The sequence below is a fragment of the Thermobia domestica genome, chromosome 1, assembly GCF_964235325.1.
Source record: "Thermobia domestica chromosome 1, izTheDome1.hap1.1, whole genome shotgun sequence".
Classification (NCBI taxonomy): Eukaryota; Metazoa; Arthropoda; class Insecta; order Zygentoma; family Lepismatidae; genus Thermobia; species Thermobia domestica.
Window position 1 is genome coordinate 235,009,406 of NC_137454.1, and position 20,614 is coordinate 235,030,019.

General features: G+C 34.9%; 1 protein-coding gene across 2 annotated transcripts in view; it reads right to left on the bottom strand.

Annotated features, from left to right (window-relative positions):
* Nucleotides 1-20,614, bottom strand: part of LOC145694677 (uncharacterized) — a 347,807-nt gene that overhangs the window by 3,699 nt on the left and 323,494 nt on the right. The window lies entirely within an intron of this gene.

Genomic DNA, 20,614 nt, shown 5'->3' on the forward strand with positions numbered 1-20,614 from the left:
TTTGAATAACAATAATGAAATGAACCCTAAGGGTTATCTTGAAGTATATCATTTCTTACATAGCCTGGACGAAAATATATAGTCTCAACATTAGTTTTGTATGGTCTATTTGATAAATAAATTTAAAACCAATGAACATACAAGGGAGATTAACCAATATAAGATATATATATACGACTTATTGAGTTGGAAGCTTTTGCAATAACTAGTATATTTAATTGACTTGTAGTTTATTCGTGAGTGCATAATAAATAAAATCTGTAAAATAGATTAGATTGATTACATTTAATTTCCCGTTATAAAAACCAAATTGAAATTCATCAAACTAGTTTTTCTATTAAGATACGTGAGTTTATGTATGATTAGTTCAAATTATCTTTGAAAAATACATTGACTATAATTATTGGCCTGTAGTTGCTGCTATTTTGTCTATCACTTGATTTATATATCAGTAGAACGTATATTTGCTGACATATTGAAGTATAAACACCAGTACGTAGATAAATACTAAATATATTTACCCTAGTAGTTGCACGTTTGATCATACAAGCTTTAATTAAATGTTGCCTAGACATGGAATAGTGATTGGTTATAATAGCTTCGGTGGTAACAGTAAGAGTTCCAATTAGAACACTATTTATTATAATGTTCGGAGGAAATTCATCTTAACTTAAATCTAAATTAAAACTTTCATAAAAACACTTTATGTACTTCAAAAACATTTTGTTTGTGTTCTTAATTAGTGTGCCCATTATAATTTTTAAAAATATTCCAGAGGTAAGAATTGTAATTATAAATATTACATTGTGTAATGTATCCTAATGGATCATATTACATTTGGTATAATCTTTGTGTCCTTGTGTTTGGTGTCTTTGCTTCATTGTATGTTTTACTAGTCTTGCTTTATGATTTTATATTCTTCTCTAACATCTTTTGCTTATATGAACACTACTTATTTCATATATGCATGTGTTTTACATGTTATGTCCCTGCTCAACTTGTATTATTGTTTATTTGCACAAAGTAGTATGATCTAAATGGAAATTAGGCAGATCAATATTTGGGCATTCAACTTTGTAATTTCATATTACAGTATATCTATGCTCAAATCTATCGGGAAGAAGGAAAAATTAATTTAAATTAATTTAAATCAATATTTAATAAATCAATTATTTAATAAAATAATTTAGTTACAGGATTCGTTACAGTATTAATGCATTGAGAAAATTATTTTCAGCTGGGCAACAAATTTAACAAAATAGTCACTAAAGAGTAATCTTCCGTAAGCTTAACATAGTTGCCATAATTGTTAAATAATTAACAACTTTGTCAAATTCAATATACAAGGGTGCAACCAAACATCGATCAGTTTTAATTAATGCCTGATAGTCCGACGTTCATATACTGATGATGTCTCTTTTATTGCAGTAGAGTAACAATCAGTTTCACAGAGATGTTATCAGTAGAAATAAAATTGAGACCTGAGGAGACGAGACTGTATACGGTCTCGTCTCGAGAAGAAAATCATCGCTTCGTTCTCAGTTTAGTCTTGATCAACACATATTTGTCATGATCTCGATCTTACATGTAGCACATCCTAAGTGTAACACACCGATTTTGATCAAATTTGACAGGCAAGAAGTGGACAGAAGTGAATGAAATTGCGCAGATATTGTAGATGTAAAGTGAGGGAATACATTTTTCGTATTTTCCTTAAAAAAATGATTGGGAAGACCGGATCATTGGGTGGCGGAAAGAGTGGACCGAAGCGAATGAAGTTGTGTGTAGATATTGTATATGTAAAATAAGGCCTTTCGTGTTCAACAAGTGTCCCCATCCGATTTCTTCAAATGTCGAACATCAACAGTAAGCACAAACATTATAGCGTATTTGAAAGTATTTCGCGAGGCGCCTTTAACTCTGACAATGCTTTTCCGCATAAACAAAAACACGAGTCGATTTATTTTCTGTTTACTTGATGTGCCAAATATGAAGATAATCGGATGGGGACACTTGGGAAACACAAGAGGCCTTATTTTACATATATAATATCTACACACAATTTTATTTGCTTCGGCCCACTCCTTCCTGCGCTATTTACTTTTTCTCGGAAGGGGGGGGGGGAGCCTTGGCCCCAATACTAGTTTTCCGCACAAAATAAAAACACGTATTCATTTATTTTTTGCGAATTGTCCCTACACAAAGTTTCGTTGTAATTTTCCATGTCCTTTGGGCACTTCTGACATGCTGTTATTAATACTTTTGATATTTCGTGATCAAAGGTTTGGAGTGGTCTTTGCCCAACCCAACCGTTTTTTCCAGCAAAATACGAAACACGTATTCCCTCATTTTACGTCTACAATATCGATGCACAATTTCATTCACTTCGGTCCACTTCTTCTTGACTTTCGGGCGTCAACTTTTAAAATTCTTTACCCCCCTAAAACCGTTTTTCCGCAGAAAATTAAAAAAAAACTTATTCGTTTATTTTTGTATATTGTCACTACACTAAGTTTCAATGTAATTGTTCGTGTATTTTAGGCACTTCTGATATACTGTTAGTAGTACTTTTGATATTTCGTGACCAAAGGTTTGGAGGTGTCCGTGCTCCACCCAACAGTTTTTTCCAGGAAAATACGAAACTCGTATTTCCTCATTTTAGGTCTACAATATCTGTGCACAATTTCATTCACTTCGGTCCACTTCTTGCCTTTTGGGCGTAAACTTTCAAGATTTTAGGTGGGGGATTTTGCCCCCTAAAACCGTTTTTCTGCAGAAAATAAAAAACCGTATTCGTTTATTTTATGTGTAGTATCTACCTGCCAAGTTTTGTCAAAATCCGAGTGTTACACTTGGGAAGCGTTACATGTTAGTTTCCAGGGCCAAGCTTAATTTCGTTTCGGTCTTGTCTTGATAGTCTCAAACAAATTTTTAACATTGAAAATTTTAATGTATTATAATTTTATAGCCCGTATTTTCTTCTTGTCATTTCTTCACTTCATTCTTGACTGTAGAATAACTGTAGACCCTCTATTCTTTCGTGGAGCAAAACGCTCATGCTTTTTGCGCATGTATTCATTGGTCCAATTCTCTGTGGATATGTCAATCCTTAGATAAAACCCGAATACTGATTCAGATCTTACTTTAAGCAATAAATATATCTCATACAGCCTAGATAGCTAAAATAGATATTAGCTCTAATCAATGAACTACAAGTTTGAGTAATAAGTCTTTTAATATTCCCACAACTCAAACAGGAGATGAATGTACACCCCGTTATCTACCCTAAGTAAAAGGTCAAGCTGGCCCAAGACGTAGTGTGGCAAAAGGACTATTTAAAAAGGAGATCGCCGCTCAGCCATTATCATTAGTCAGTGTTTAGTCGTAATGACCATAAGTGCTTAATAACATCTGATGTATAAACTGTTACTGTATGCGTTCGAACTCTAACATAACTTTGCGGTAGCAATCCAAAATATTTATCATGCGAAAGGGGATGGTGCAGCAACTCACTGGTTTCAGAAATATCATTCACATTGTAAAAAGTCGAAGATTAGCAAAGGTTCGGCCGCCCAGAGTAATAGATTCTTAGTTTCTACGACATGCCATTGAGGAAAATCCATCCACCAGTACACGACGATTGTTAAACCAATTCGGCTTGTCCCAGTCCAACCGTAGTGTGTCACCTTCACGAACTCGGGTAAACCATCAGGAGTTGCTTCATTGTGCCACATGAGTTGATCTTAGCTCAAGTCCAAAGGAAAATAGATGTGTGCTAATTCCTGTAAAATCCACGTTTCTTGAAACTCATTGTTAGATGCGACAAAACGTGGATTTTTTTTTCGAAATCCGAATATCTAAAACAGTATTTGAGCAGGCCAACTTTCAAAACCGGTCATCAAACAAGGTCATCTCGAGCACGAAGTCGTCCTCCGTGTGTGGTGAAACTACGAGGGGGTAATTCACTTCGAGTTCTTTCTAACGGTATTACTATCAATGCCGAATTTTTATTGTGAACAGTTGGAGCGAATGTACGCTGGATACGCCAAAATACCTGAATTGGTGAACCGAAAGCACGCCTTCCTGTAACAGGATAACACAAGATCACATTTGATTCATAAAAATCAACAAAAAATTCAAGAACTTGATAGTATCGAACTGATGACACACTCGACATATACTCTTGGCCTTGTCCCTTGTGATTACTACCTGTTTCGGTCCATGGCGCACCTGAAATCACAATGCTTCACCAACTAGCAGGAGGTGGATAAAGCAGTGACCGACATTTACAAGAAGAAGTATCGACGTCTCATGGAGGAACTGGTAGGAAGATGGTTGTAGACAGTCCAATATGATGGGTTATACTTTAAATAATTACTTACTTTCATTGTGCTGTAATAAATACAAGCATGTTGTGTACTAGAATATTGCAAGACGTCTGAATCACTCTTGTATAGTATTAGCTTATTTCCTTCCTGTTGAATCAGTATTATCCCATACCACATACCTGATAATGCGGTAGCTACCAGCAAGACTGCATTTAATCGAATCGTAATGCAAGCTTTAGTATTTTTCATTTATTATCCATCACATTTTTTGAAGGTTGTTCACCACCACCAAAAAAAAAAAAAAAAAAAAACGCTTGTTATCTTAGCACATATTGATAAATCACATCTTCTAGCACACATTGTACCAATGGTAACTTTTCTGGCTGACTTAATCGTATAAATCTTGTATGCTTCCCACATCTGGTTTTTATTGTGTGTCCTGTTTGCGCAATGCATGCTAGGCCAATCTGTACTTGGATTTTTGATGGATACTATACAACGAATCAGATATATCTAAACAGGCTCCCCAAAGTTTTACGGAAATCGACACCGCTGCTTGTACCAAGGTTTTATAAAATACGGTATACTGCTGTAATTTGGAATAGGAACCTCTATTTGAGTTTATATTTGAGGTAAGCAGCCCCAACAGAAATTGAACCTGAGGGCCATGCTACAACAAACACACATGTTAGCTATATGGTTAGAAAAGAGCAGGAAAACGGATTTGAGACGAGTCTTAGTTCTTCTCCATTGCATAAAAGCCAAAAACATTATGTGTCAAAAGTGTCATACTATTAAGTATAGTTACCATTCACATTTTTTTTTTCAATTAGTCTGAGGATAGCAGTTATGTACTTTTTACTTTTCTCATTTGCCCTGATTAGAACACAGTTATGGAACACAGTTTAAAGGGAAGGAAAGTGAAAGTGTCTAATTTGTTTACTTCCAAGATGTACGTAAAATTAACAAGCAGAAGATGTTTATGTGCATTACCTGTCAAGGCGCGGTAACGTTCACTAACAGTTAAAAAAAAAAAAGTATAGTGGAAGCGGAAGCGAGAATTTTGTTTCTTGATATCTTTGTAATTTATCAATGGTTACGTGTGTTTGAGTTCGGCAATAGATCTTTTTGCGTATTGTTCTTTTGTTTCTATAATAAACAAATTGTTTGAATTCACGATTTGTAACAATAATATATCTGCAGGGAAGTTTCAGTCAAAGAAAGCAGAAAACAATGGAAAATAACATCTTCCGACAACTTATTTCTGGAGGTGATGTGGCAGAAAACCATATAAATGTATTGTATCGCCGTTAGTGATTTAACATTTTATATATGTATAGCTGTTACCGCATTTTGTTATGCCAAAAGCGGGATAATTTGGTGAGATGTAAACTTTTTTTAATCGGAGCACCTTGTGGTGGGCTCCTTTCATTGGTAGAAAGTACCTCTAATCATTACAAGAGCCATTTCACTTTATTCCTGTTTGATGTAACGTGTTACCAATATTCAAATATTGGGTTGGCAACTAAATTCCCGCCGTTTTTTAAATTGGAATTATCTGTATGATATTAAATACTTTTGGCACGAAGTTGTACATTATTCGAAAGAGAATATATTGTTCTATCTAAATATATGTTTCGTTGTTACTAAGATACATTTTTTTGTTATTTACAGATTATTAACATAGAATGTCAAGTTGAGAAGAATGAGCATTTTTGACACTTCCTTCTTTTTGCCTTTAATCAAGGTTCTAAAGCAACAAAAGCTACTCGCAACATTTGTGCTCTGTGTATGGAGTGTGTGCTATAGCTGAAAGAAACGCCCGTGATTGGTATGCAAAGTTCAAAAAAGGAAATTTTGACCCCAAAGACGCCCCTCGTTCTGGCCGTCCAGTTGAGTTCGATGAAGAGCTATTGAACCATCTTTTGCATGAAAATCCACGTCAAACAACAAGGGAACTGGCAGACAATGGATTGCTCCTACACTACTGTAGAGAAACATCTTCACTCGATGGGCAAAGTTCAGAAGTGTGGAGCATGGGTGCCTGACACTGAAAACGGCGGGAACTTAGTTGCCAAACTAATACATTATGGATAAAAATTTCAAGTGTAGTTGTTAATGTAGAAGTATGTAATACCAAAAATATTTTTCAGGATACACCAATGGAAATAGGGCACAAAATGGATGGCGATCCATCAAGTAATTCTTGAGTTATTTTTGTCTCTCATACACAAGACACACACATATATGTATGGACAGACAGGGTAAATATATAAGAGTTTCAGTAAACTAATCTTCTTAAAAATAATCGATAGCCTGAAGAACGTAAAAAATTTAGAAAATGCGGGGTGAAAGAGTATGTTTTAAAGTATTAATAGTAGTTTTTCAAGATCTTTCATACGATACAAGGATTAGCGTCTACGACAATTTTATGACGTTATAAAATGAGCACAGATTTCTGGCCAATCCGAAAAGAGTTATTAATTTATTTAATTAGCTAAAATGTATTTTTCGCACGATGAGAACAGATTGATGGAAAATATTTGAACCCTCTTCCCCATTTTATGATACACATTTCAATGACGGTGCAATTATGTAAACCTACAAGATACTCTACTTTTCGTTTAAACTTTGAACTACTGTATCTCCTTAGGACACGCTTCTTAACTCCTTGAGGCACGGTAGGAAGTTGTGCTTACCACCTTTGATATTCATTTTTTTCGTCTAACTATAAATTGAGAAATAAAATTAAATTTATTTGGTGTGTTTGAAATTGTCTATATGTATAATTTTCATGAATTTTTTTTAAAAATTCAAAATATTTTTTTTTCGTGCAGCAAGGGGTTCAAAATAACGTCAGCTCCCGTGCCGCAAAGAGTTAATCAATGTGACACAATAAAAACATTGAGGCAAGAACTTTTGTTTTAAGACTCATTTCAATCAGCTAAGCCATTTACGGTGATGAGATCACAAACGTAGAATACAGGACTTAAAATTGGCGAAAAGTAGGGCAAGTTATTAGAAAGACTTAATTTGTAGCTTAATTTTCCGCTGGACCAAGGAGGGAAATGGATTTGCTGTGTTGACTAATTTTTGTCAACGTTATGATTGGCTGAATCTGTTTTGATCAGCCAATTAGCGTTCAGAACCATTTTCTAGGATCCTGTTATATTAGATGAAACTCTCTCTTGTTTTCACAGTGTCTGATGAACCCAATATTTTCAGTTACTTGGCGAAACTGTCACACATTTATTATTTTTTTTTTAAAAAAATAAACGTTGCTTTGCTCAGCTATTTGTACTTTTAGTGTAAGTTATTCAAGACAGCAAAGCTAGTATGAACCAGATAGTTAAGAGATTCTAGTTCTGAATCTGTCTTATCTTATCTATAGCTTTGATCTTATTTATCTTTATTTGCCATAGGAAGAGAGAATATTTCAAACATGTTGTGTTCACTTGGATTTACACAATATTGAACTGACGTATTATTATGCACCCGAAAAAACGATAAGCAATTGTAAAATACTTCTACCTATATTTTCAGGGTGAAAACATGATAGAATCAGGTTGTTTTTCCCGGCGAAATTAAAATACCGCTAATTTTACAGTAATTATGTGATATCTTCAAATAGAAAAAAGATAATCGAAATGTGGAACAAGAGCGCCCTAGACAATATTATTTTACATAAGAAACCGTTATCACGACTCACTTATCTGCTTTTGATTTCGAGCCATTTTGAAAATCGGCATTTATTTTCGCGTTTCTAAACAGCTGAAAACTGAAAGCCACTAGGTGACTTGTGATAACGGTATCTCACGCAAAATAATATTGTCTAGGGCCTTCTTGTTTCATAATTATCTTTTATCTATTTGAAGATATCATATAATTACTGTAAAATTAGCGGTATTTTAATTTAGCCGGGATGAAGACTTTTAAGTGTAAGATCAAATTTTCCTGCTTACATCAATCATTTTCCTGTTAAACAATAAAGTTTTATTGAGAAAGTGTACAAATGTATATTGGGTTATGAAATTTAAGAGGGGATCTGGACCCGGTGGACGTCTCGTGAATGAACCTCTGATACTATATGAAACTGGGACAATTGTTAAAGTGAAAACAAAGCCGCTACTGGAGGTTTTATTTACGGCAAGTGTTCTCGTACGGAATCGAATATGGGACTTGGTGCACAGAAAACAATCGTTAGCTATTTTTAATTGCTTATACCATGTCTGTTTTACTTGTTTTACTCTTGCTTTTCATACCTTATTTTTAAGGAAATTGACCTATCAATCAAAACTCTTTTATATAATTATCTACCCGATGTTTTCGTGTCTCTCTTCATTCAAGAGAGAGAGAGAGAGAGAGAGAGAGAAAATCAAGATTTGTTTGATGGACCACCATCATATTTAACCAGCATGCAGTGGGTCAAAAGTTAGTTGATGGAGATGATATTCAAATCGGAAGTGACAGAAATTAACCACTTCCGGTTTCAATGTTAATCGCTATAGAGAAAAACTGTTATAGATAGCTAGAAGTGATTTCCTACAATCGATTAAGCATCCCAAGAATAAATTTCATCTCCATCCTTAATGATCTACTAAAACCGGAAGTAGTAAAAATCTACTACCACTTAAGGTTTCAATTGAGAAAATATTGAGAAAATATTAATTGAGGAAATTTAATTGAGAAAATATTGCCAAACTCCTTGACGTGGCATACACGTGATATTACTATTTGTTTCTGTCGTTAATGCATTACTTTGTACTGTACTTTGAACAAATTCAACGGGAATTGGATCACAGAAGATTGGAAGACAGCTAAAAGATGCATGTTATTCAGCAAGACTCGTAACCACAAGAACTCCCTCCTGGCTATATGGTTAAAGTACAAGCCATTGATGTGAGAAACCTGGGGTTGATTCCCAGAGGAAGCTTATATGGCTTGGATACCACTATAGCTGCAGATTCACATCTCATATAGACTTTATATTGAAATGTACTTTACACTAAAATCCAACCAGTGGGGCCGCGGTAGCTCAGTGGTGCCCTTCACGCGGTCTAGTGGCTAGCACGTGCGCCTTTGGTATACTGGGTCCCGTTTTCGATTCCCGGTGGGAGAGCCTTTGGAATTTTAACTGCCTCGATGTTTCTGTGTTCGTGTCCTAGGTTAATAGAAAAACAAGTAAAAGCCTAGTAATAAGTAGTTAAACAAGTTAGTAAGGCACGTTCGCTGAATCAGTTAACTTTAAAAAAAAACTGGTAGAACGTTTACCTCTGGTGCGTGGGGTCCTTGGTTCGATCCCAGCTTGAGCTAAGTGAGCATTGTGCTGGACAAACACCGTGTGCGTGGGTTTTCTTGGAAATCTCCCATTCCATTATTTCATTCATTTCTCATCATCGCCGTTTCTTTTGGCTCACATGGCATAAGTGTGGGACATAAAACTCAAAGATTTCATTTCATTTCACTCAAATTCAACCAACTAACAAATCGACTCCATGACAAATATGGCAAATTATTATTGTTTGAACGACTGTCAACACTGTCTACCGTAAGTACTCCACCACAGAGGAACACTATACAGAATTTGAATTTAATACATTAGAGATTTTAACATCGTAGCTGAGCTAGAAAATTAGTGCAGTGAATGTCAACTTTATTTTTTTTTTTTCAAAAAAGGAAAAGAAGAGACGTTGTTAGATACATCATTCAATGATGGTCCTTTCTTTCAATGCAATCCACGGCACTCAAAGACCCCTTCATATAGATCTACAATTATAAAAGATCTACCAAATATAGATTAATGATTAGATAGCTATCCAAATCACTTTTCTCACGTGTTTTTTAAAAACAAAAGTAAATTGAAAAGAGAAAGGAACAAAAAAAATCTCTAGCGAGAGGTGGCAAAAATTGAGAATGTGAAAGGACATCTGTCATATACAATCACTTTCTGGCCCAATTACTCTTTCTAAACGTAAGAAAATGTTAACAATAATAAAGTATTAATCTAAGCATCTTATATGACATATCGAATACATACTTTCAAGTTCATACTGATCTTACAATACGATGACCAACTGACTTGAAAATCTTTGTGGATGAGGTTATTCAACTCCAAAATCCAGGCCCACAAACATACTTAATACTGTTTATTGGAAATTAATGTAGTTGTATTCATAATAACACCATATGCCCATTGGACATCCGTACAGGGGCCAGAATGTCTATTTGTTATGCATGGATGCTTGATAAATGGACCTTTGGTGAATGTTTATCATTTGTGTATATGATCCGAAACTTTCACTGAACCCAACTCTTTCTATACTATGATTATTTTTAAGTAAAGGGTATAATATTCATATAACAGAAACTAAAGCATGAACTTGACTTGACTAACGTTGTACAGTACATATTAAACATCGGATTAATAATAGTTTTTCCATTAAATAGCTAAAACTAGGATTTAATAAACACAAATATCCATTGCCTCAGAAATAAAAAGCTCTTCATAGGATTATATTCTGTAGCTAGTCAATTTGCTCAAAATTGTTGACACACATCAACCTAAGGTCAATCTTTACATTATTCTCCCACTCTCCTTTTGGCCTTCCCAACGATATTTTCTCCGTAAGCTTTCCCAATAGAATTACATATACTCCTCGCGTGTTCTCCATGCGAACGACGTGGTCAGCAATTTCTAGATGTCTTTATGTTACTTTCAGGATAATATTTGATCGCCTGAAAATGCCTATGCAATTGTACAACATATTACTTTATATTGTTCATTTTCTTTGAAAAAGTGACATACACATAGGACATATACGATGTTGAACACATTACACTAAGAATTGAAGGATCGACTCTTCTTACAAGGAGACTTACGGAAGTGTCACTCACCGATTTGAATGAAACTTTGTATACTTGTAGAACATCGAAAAATAATCGACACGCATTTTTTATTTCGGCAATGGTGCGGGTTTAAGGGTAGAAACCACCCTTTGAAGGTTAGAGGTGGACTCCAAGCATAGACAGAAAACAATCATTTAATGTAGAAGAAAAAATATTGCCAGGGGGGTTATGAGAGCTGATTCAGAATCGGATGTCAAAATTACAAAATTCAAAATGGCGGATCCAATATAGTGATTACAATTACTAAAGGTCTTCTGTTTGAAATGCTCTGCAGTTAGCCAAGAACAATGATAGTTGGCAGGGGTTACTGTGAGAAGGTTGCAGACCGATTTGAAACCCTTTTCTGTACTTATTTTAACGAGATGCTTGATTAAAGTGAGAGTCTGCATCTCTCACTATTCGGGATGCTTATTTAGAGTGTGCCACCTTGCTTCTCACTATTCAGGGTGTCTATTTAAAGTAAGTTCTCTCGCCCCTCACTATTCAGTGTGCCTATTTAAAGTGATTTATAGTATATTTGGATCCCGTATTAAACTTTGAAGAACGCAATAGGCGCTAAATTGGGACAGTAGGTTTAATTTTGATAATAAAATTTATTCGTACTTTGATGCCCGAGATTTTCGTCTTCACTTTCTTTACCGTTAAGATGGATTGTTGAATATAGTGAAGCTGAAAGTAGGTTGAGTTGATTTTGAGGTTAACGTTCCTTTCAGCAGCGAGGCTATATGAGACGGGACCTACTGATTAACATGGAATCCGAATCACATGAGCTCCCGCCGGGAAGGGCTGAAAGAAGGATCACAATTTCGACTCGATTATATAACGACCTATTGGGCCTTATGCAGAGTCGTTTTGACGTATGATTAGCGTCATACTAAATGTCTGACTGCTGCAGGAAACATATGTTAGTCGAACTCTTTAATATGGCAATAATCATGTGTCAGAACGACTCTGCATAAGGCCCATTAAGTCTAACCATAGATTGGTTGAGTATTGAAATGAAAGATAATTTTCGTTGCTTCATGGCTAACACTAGTTCGTCCAGTGAGTGAGAGTTTTGTGATGGGTAGAATTTAAAGATAAGCAAACGCCGTGTTGCGAAATGTTGCGGCCTGAAAACGAAAGACATACAGTATAACCCAATGCCACTTGGGGTATATGGCCTTGTATATCTCTACCTAGGTGGCGTTGTATAACCTCGCGTGCTGTATGCGAGCAAGCGCCTAGCCTTATTCCTACTAATGTTGACCGAAGTTAGCAGTGAAAACCGTGAGAGCAATATTCGGCTGTCTTCAGGCAATGACATATACAAGTTTTATAACATATTTGTTGTGACATTTCATTTCGGTACATATTTCTTTCGTAAAATAACACATTTGTTTATCATTATATCAAACATCACATTATGTTTTTCGTTGTATTTCTTTCTTTCTTTTGTTTTCACAATGTTAATAAATTCGACATATATCTTAAAACTTTTTACATTAGCTTTTGACCACCCCGAATATAATTTAGAATCCTCTATAAATGATGATGAGAGAGCGTTTAGTTCACAGCTTGAATCTTTGATCAAGGATTCAATTGACAATTCCCTGTTTATAGAAACTCATTATACTTTAGACTTTGAAAAGGATCATTTGACAATACAATCAGAACCATCTGCAATTGAGGACAACGATGACAATACATTTGAAATAGAAACAAACTCCAATTTCCAATTACACGAATATGAAGACAGAGATTGATGACGAATATAAGGGGAAGGCGGTTGAGTATTGGAAATCGGTGAAAAAATGTAAATTAAAATTTGAAACAGTTAAAATGAGATTTAAACGATTGACATCGAAGCATCAGTTATATAGGTGGGAAGAACAGATTGCCCGTGTTTCAAATCGGTCTGCAACCTTCTCACAGTAACCCCTGCCAACTATCATTGTTCTTGGCTAACTGCAGAGCATTTCAAACAGAAGACCTCTAGTAATTGTAATCACTATATCGGATCCGCCATTTTGAATTTTGTGATTTGGCATCAGATTCTGAATTAGCTCTCCCACCCCCCGCCAGTATGTTTTTTCTACATTAATTAAATGATTATTTTTTGTCTATGCTTGGAGACTACCCCTAACGTTCAAAGGGTGGTTTCTACCCTTAAACTCGTACCATTGCCGAAACAAAAAAATACGTGTCGATTATTTTTCGATGTTCTACAAGTATGCAAAGTTTCATTCAAATCGGTGAGTGACACTTCCGTAAGTCTCCTTGTTAGAGAAAATTTAAATAAATAGTACATGATAGAAAAAATGGAAAGATAAGTGTATGGAACGTGACGCTGACAGAGTTTCTTTACATATTATGTGGATTTTTCCATTTATTTCTTCTTTTCAAAAACTTTTGAAAACTGTATGTAATTTTATTTTCCATACAATAAAATTTTAGTGCATCATTCCCTGGTTCGATCCCCGCTCATGCCAAGTAAACTTTGTGGTGGACAAACACCGTGCTCGTGGGTTTTCTCGGGGTTCTCCTGTTTCCTTCCACTTTCTTCATTCCACGATTTCATTCATTTCTCATCTTCACCGTCTCCTTTAGCCTAGCCGGCATAACCTTGAGACGTAAAACTGAAAGATTTCATCTCATTTCAATAAAAATTTAATTGGAGCCACGGTGGTCAGTGGTATAATTTCTTACCTCTGGTAAGAGGAATCCCTACTTCGATCCTACTTTAAATGACCTTATGGTGAACAAAACCATGTCGGTAAGTCTTCGAGGTTCAGTCGTTTCTCCTACATTCTCATTCCAACAGTTCGCCTTAATCATTCATTTCTGTTTCATCATGCCTCTTCTTCAGCCTCAAAGATATAATTGTAGGACATTAATCTAGAACTTTCATTAAAAGAATCTACTTCATCTTGCAGTGTATAAATTATCTTTGTTTTATAAATTAAAAAAAAAGTATATGATTCCTGACACCGATAGGGAGTTCATAGTATATTGGAAATCATATTTTAAATATTTTTGCAATAAGCAGCAGTTGTACGTGTACACAACATGAAGAAAATTGGTTTGCATAGTGTATTTTCTCAGTTAATATTGAAACAAGAAGTGGTAGTAGATTTCTACCACTTCTGTATTTAGTAGAGATGGAACATATTTTTGGGACACTTAATTGACTGCAAAAAACCGCATCTTGTTTTTAGTCAGTTTTTATTCTATTCAACTTCTAACAATCAACGTTAAAACCGAGAAATATTGATTTTTGCCAATTCCTCTGTTAATAGAGAGATTACAGTGAAACTGAAAAATATTATTGGGAAACTACTTCTCTCTGTCTATTACAGTTTTTATTCAATGACACTCAACGTGAAAACCGGAAGTGGTTGATTTCTGAAAACCGGAAGTGGGTCCAAAAACAAACTTGACTTCGAATCTTTTTACTATAAAATAAAACGTACAAAAAATATTTATGGATCCACGTCAACTGATGAGGTTTCCAAGTCGCTGATGATAATTTTCATGAGTAATCTTTATCCATAACAGCAAACAATTGTTAGTGAAAAGTTTCAGCTATGTAAATCTCATTAATCTTAATTATAGGCCCTAATATTTAATTTTATTTTGTAAAATAGCCAAATGTCACTTATTGTTCTTTAATTACAGTTAAATTGTTTAATTTCATTATGTATGTCAGTTATTGTGTTTCTTAATTGGTCGTTTAAAAACATCTGATTATTATTTCGTATGAATGACTTAGCAAATTTTACAATTTAATCAAAATAAACTGTGTCGGGCCCCGCGAGCCTTAGTTTAGAGACCCTGCATCTATATCTTGACCAAATTTATTGATTTTCAATCAAGTAGTTCTTGAAATTTTTTGTCTGCCGGACGGACGGATACACTGACAGGATAAATACAGGAGTCTTAATGAATCAAAGTTCTTAAAGATTGTGAAAAGTTGTGAAAACTGCCTCTAATTCTTCTTCACCAAAAAACAGAACTGCTTTCATACCACAATGGTTTACACCAGTCTGGAAAATTGAAGAAAGTTTCTTTTCCTGTTTGAGAGGTTAAAACTATTATTATTTTCCTATTTACCGTCTTTTGTATTTACGTTTGCGAAAAACAGTTTGCTAGAAATTCTGTCTTTGAAAACTTGCAGCTTCTGTTCTTTGCTATGAGTTAGAGAGCAACTTCTCCCATTATTAAATGTAACAATTTAAATATAACCAAGACAGTTTCCGAATGTGCTCCTAAATAATCACTTATATTTATCGTGACAAATTATAACTCTTTTTTGTTTGATTTGTCTAAATGTTCCAAAAGATGTATCCTAAAGTGTCAGTCTTGAGTTGTAACAATTACTGGAAATTAACAATGGCCAAATTTAGTGATGTTCAATCAAGTAGCCACTAGGTGAGTGCGACTAAGATTCTGCAGATGGCATTATCAAAGTGCTAGCAGAAACTTCGGATGAGTGGTCCATCCAGTGTCCGGCAAGTATGGAGAGAAGACGTGGTTCGAACTCGTGGTCAAAGGAGGAAGACCGAACAGTGATGAGAGCAGAGGAGGTGAGGTATGAATGGGCCTGTTGGATTTGGAAGCTGAGATGAATAACCGACCCATGGAAATGTATGGACCATATGTCATGTCGAATCAAATGCTGCGAAGATGGTATCGGTCAGTGTTGGTAGAGACACCGAGACCTGGACGGACATCAATAGTCACTAGAGAGGAGAACATTAGATATTAAAGAAAGTTCTCAATGAAAGAGACTTTGGAACAAATCACGAAATGAGAGTAGCCGCGAAGTTTTTCCTTATGCAGGACCCACACTTATTTTTTCAAGAGTAGTTTTTAAACTTTATAAAGCGGTATGAAAAATACATCTACATGCTTGGTTCTTATGTCAAAAAAGAAAGTAAGCCTTGTTCTTTATTTTCGGAGTATATTATTTGTCTAGCCTAAATATATCTGTCCATACTTCCAAGAAACTTATTTTCCGATTTACTTTCATAATGATATAATTGTCTGATACATATTTTCATTGTGTATGTCAATATCAGGCACGCACTCAGAATTTTTTTGTTGGGGAGGGGGGTCCAATCCTACAAGCCACTACATCCATGTAGTATTGAACGGGCATTATTCTTTGCCCGAAAAGACGATAAGTAATTGTCAAATTATTCCACCTATATTTTCAGAAAAAATGATAGAACTAGGATGTTTTTATAAGATAAATAGTACTGATAAAATGTAAGATCAAATTTTCATGCTACAGCATCATTTCTCTGTTAAACAGTTATAGTTTCAGTGAGAAAGTGTACAAATGTATGTTGAGTTAGGAAGTTTTGGGGGCGGGTCCGGACCTGGTGGATCCCCGTGGGTGCACCCTTGGCCAATATTGTAACATTTTGTACACAATATATGATTATAAATAGTTCATCAGGTTTGAAAGAGCTTTATTTAAAAATGTATAACAAATATAAGAACGAATGATATTTGAAAATATACTGAAACTTTCGAAGTTCCAAACACATTGTTACATATTGTATGTCCGATGTGACTTCCTTTCGGCACACGAAAGACATTTTTCTGGAACACACACGCGCTCTATTATACCCCTGCTGACAGTGGCGTATTTACGATTTTGTTTCGGGAGGGGCTTTGCTAACTTTCGGGGGGGGGGCTTTGCCTGAAAATATGAAAATTCTGCAAGATATTTCATATACTTTACTATAGTAAGTAAGATTACGGGGGGGGCTTAAGCCTGCAAGCCCCCCCTAAATACGCCACTGCCTGCTGATGTTCGTAAATTCAGATAATGTGGTCCTTAAGCTCACCCGAAGTCACATATACTGTATCTTTCACGCGTCCGTAAAGGAAACAAATACAAACTGTCAAATAGCGAGACAACTGGGAAAAGCGTTAAATCATACCTTCATGTATGTAGATACCATTTTGGATACTAGGTTTTTGCTGTCATCTATTGCCACGAGCAAAAATTACAAATATAAGAAATTAAACTTTCGAATGTGTTTTTTCGTTTCATTATTAGTGCAAACCTATTGTATTTCGTTTCCGACATATTTACTTTAAAGTCTATCACCCAGTATTAATTGTTTTATTGTTACACAAATTAAAAAGAAAAGTTGGAACTTCTAGCTTATAAATATGGCTAGGATGTCTCAATGGTAGAGCACTCACATCTAGTGCAAAGAATGTCTTATTCACCCCTGACTTATACTATCTTCATATCGTGCTTACAGAACATGGGTAATAGATATTAGTATGTTGGAATTTCATTTGCCTTAGTGTCATGTTGTAGTGATATAAGCTGACGAAAATGGGTTGCTTACTGGCTGAGGTGGATTTACACCTAAATATACCGAACCGTTATATAACCAGAAATGAAAACCATAACTAGAAATGCTTCATTCTCAATCAACTGTTGCAAGTAGATGTTGTGTTAATTTATGATTTCCTTTTCAATCCTTGCGGCTCAGACATCAAGTCCTTGTTCTCGAGCTATATCAACCATTTCATTTCAAAGGAGACACAGGGACAAAGGGGGCAGTGGAAGATGGCTCATCTCTGGCGCGAGGAATCCCTGGTTTGATCCCCGGCTAAACAAGTTTGTGGTGGACAACATCATGTACATAGGTTTTCTTAGGATTCTCCCATTTCTCTCCACATTCTCATTCTCCCAATTGTTTTTCATAATCATTCATCTTCATTAATAATCTGTTTCCTTTATCCTAAAGGGCGCAACTATAAGATGTAAAACTAAACTAGAATTTTAGGAATGATCCAGAAAATGGATCAAAAGATAGCGATCTTGGCCAATAATTAGTTTTTAATTAGTTTTTGGATCAGGGGACACAAATTTGGAACTTTTTTTTTTTTTTTTTTTTTTTTTTTTTTTTTTTTTTTTACGGAATAAGCACATCATACTGAGTTAAGTCATAGTTTGGGTTTGGCAACAGATATAAGGTCTAGAAGAAAATGTTTGATTGAATGGTATATATTGAATTTTTTTTTATTAGAGTCCACAAAATTTTTAAACGGCCCGTAAATCTAATTTTCATATTTTTTACGGAGTAAGCACACCATACTGAGTAAATTCTTAGTTTCGATTTGGTTACACTTTATGTAGTTCTCAAAATATGGGGCATATAAGAAAATGTTTGATTGTATGAAATATATTGAATTTTTTTAGATCAGGAGCCACAAAATCTTTGAACGGTCCCAAAATCGAGTTTTCATATTTTTTTTACGGAATAAGCATATCATACTGAGTAAATTGTTAGTTTTGGTTTGGCTAAACTATATGTAGTTCTCAAAATATGGGACGTCCAAGAAAATGTTTGAATGTATGAAATATATTGAATTTTTTGGATCAGGAGCCACAAAATTTTTGAACGGTCTTAAATCAAGTTTTCATTTTTTTTTTTTTTTTTTTTTTTTTTTTTTTACGGAATAAGCACATCATATTGATTAAATTGTTAGTTTTGGTTTGGCTACACTATATGTTGTTCTCGAGGTATAAGGCCTACAAGAAATTTTTTGCCTAAAATATATTAAATTTTTTGATCCAAAAAAAACAAAATTAATTTCTATTCTATTCATTGCAAAGTTATTGACGGAAAAAATGGGATAAATTCTTTTTTTGACAGCTGGGTGTATCCATTATTTCGCTAAACGTTTGCAGATCTTTTAGAGGTTATACAATTGAGGAATATCCGGTTTCTGAAAAACGACTGAAAACCTTGGAAGTCTCAGTATAGTTTAATACTGAGTCTTATACATAATATTGTATTTTATATAACAATACGAACAATGCATCAGAAATAAATAGCATTTACATTGTGTTCAAATAAAGTAAGTAGAGTATTCATGAAGAAGGATCTGTGTTTTTAAATCGTCTTTCTCCTGGCTATTTATTGAGTGATACAACAACGTTACTGGCATAGATAAACAATTTGTAAAGACATCTCTTGTGTCCTGTTCCCCTCCCCTGCCTCTCTCTCTCTACATCTGGTTATTGTATTACGATTCTTCCCTTGGAGATATGATATGGACCACTTCCACCATGACACCAACCGACCAGCCAATACTTGAGAACAGCCGGTTATGTATAGAGAAAGAAACACGCATGACTGAACGCGAAGTTGAAATGTCTATTCTGCCCGTTCCTTTTTCTGTCATCGATTTGGCTAAGTGGGACAGTTTAAACAGCAAAAAAACAATTTTTATCAAGTTCAACTTTCCTTTGTTGTGAATCTCTCGTTTGAGGTCAATGGCAAGGTAATTGGATGCACTCTTAAAGCGCTTTGCTTGGCTCTCCTCCACTGACTTAAATCATTCACTACTTCTTCAACCAGCATCTTAAGTAACTAAAAGAACCGTCCTACTGTTTCTTAAAGTGCGTGGCTACAAATAATTATGTGTACCATTCCTGTTCTTCTTTTTTCCCCAATTCTTGCTCTCTTCTTTTTCTAGTTAAATTATTCTTGTTTATTTTGTTTTGGTGTAGTTGTAATGTGTATATACGTAATGCTGATGAGAATGTCCTCCGGTATTCGCATGTGGCACTGGCGTGCCTGGAATGCTGATGAACGGGAAGAATATACTATACAAATATTTTCTTAGGCTATGTCACTGGTACACTGCATGTTATGAACTAAAAGGTTGTTTCGTTTCATCGAAAATGGAATTCTTATTAATTTCTTGTTCTTCTCAAACAATCCCAATAATCGTAGGTTACTCTTTCAGGTTTGTGGTTGAATCAATCGAAATGACCTGTCTGCAGTCATGTAAGTACTAGTAGTCTTGTTAGTCGGGTAAGAAACACGTTCAATAGTTCTGCTTGAAAAAATCAAACGTATTCCCAACAATTTTAAAGCAATTGAATGCATAAGATTCCCGGTGTATAATGTAAACATGTTCATTTCCAATACTAGCTCTCTATGCTATTTTTTTTAAAGTTGTATATAAAGCAGTTCCACTTTGATTGTACCTACGATTATCTTCTTTGTGTTTAGATTTTGCTCGAGTGAAGGTCACATTCCCTTTCTATATCCAGGCATTGTGCATACCGAATTTAGTAGTGTTGCAGAACATTTTTTCATAAAACCTCACAAAACGAGCAAAATTTAAGTAACAAATAGAATAATAAACATAGTCCGAAAACTGTATTTGGGGCGTTCAGGGCACAAGAAAATCAAATTCAATTACCAAAGTTGTGAGAAAAAGGAACATAAAGTTTATACAAAATTCTTAACTACATAGAATAGTTAACACTTATGTTACATTATATGAATTACTAGCAGCGTTCACCCCGCTTCGCTGCGGTCACCCCGGAACGCAATAAACTTTGTTACTTA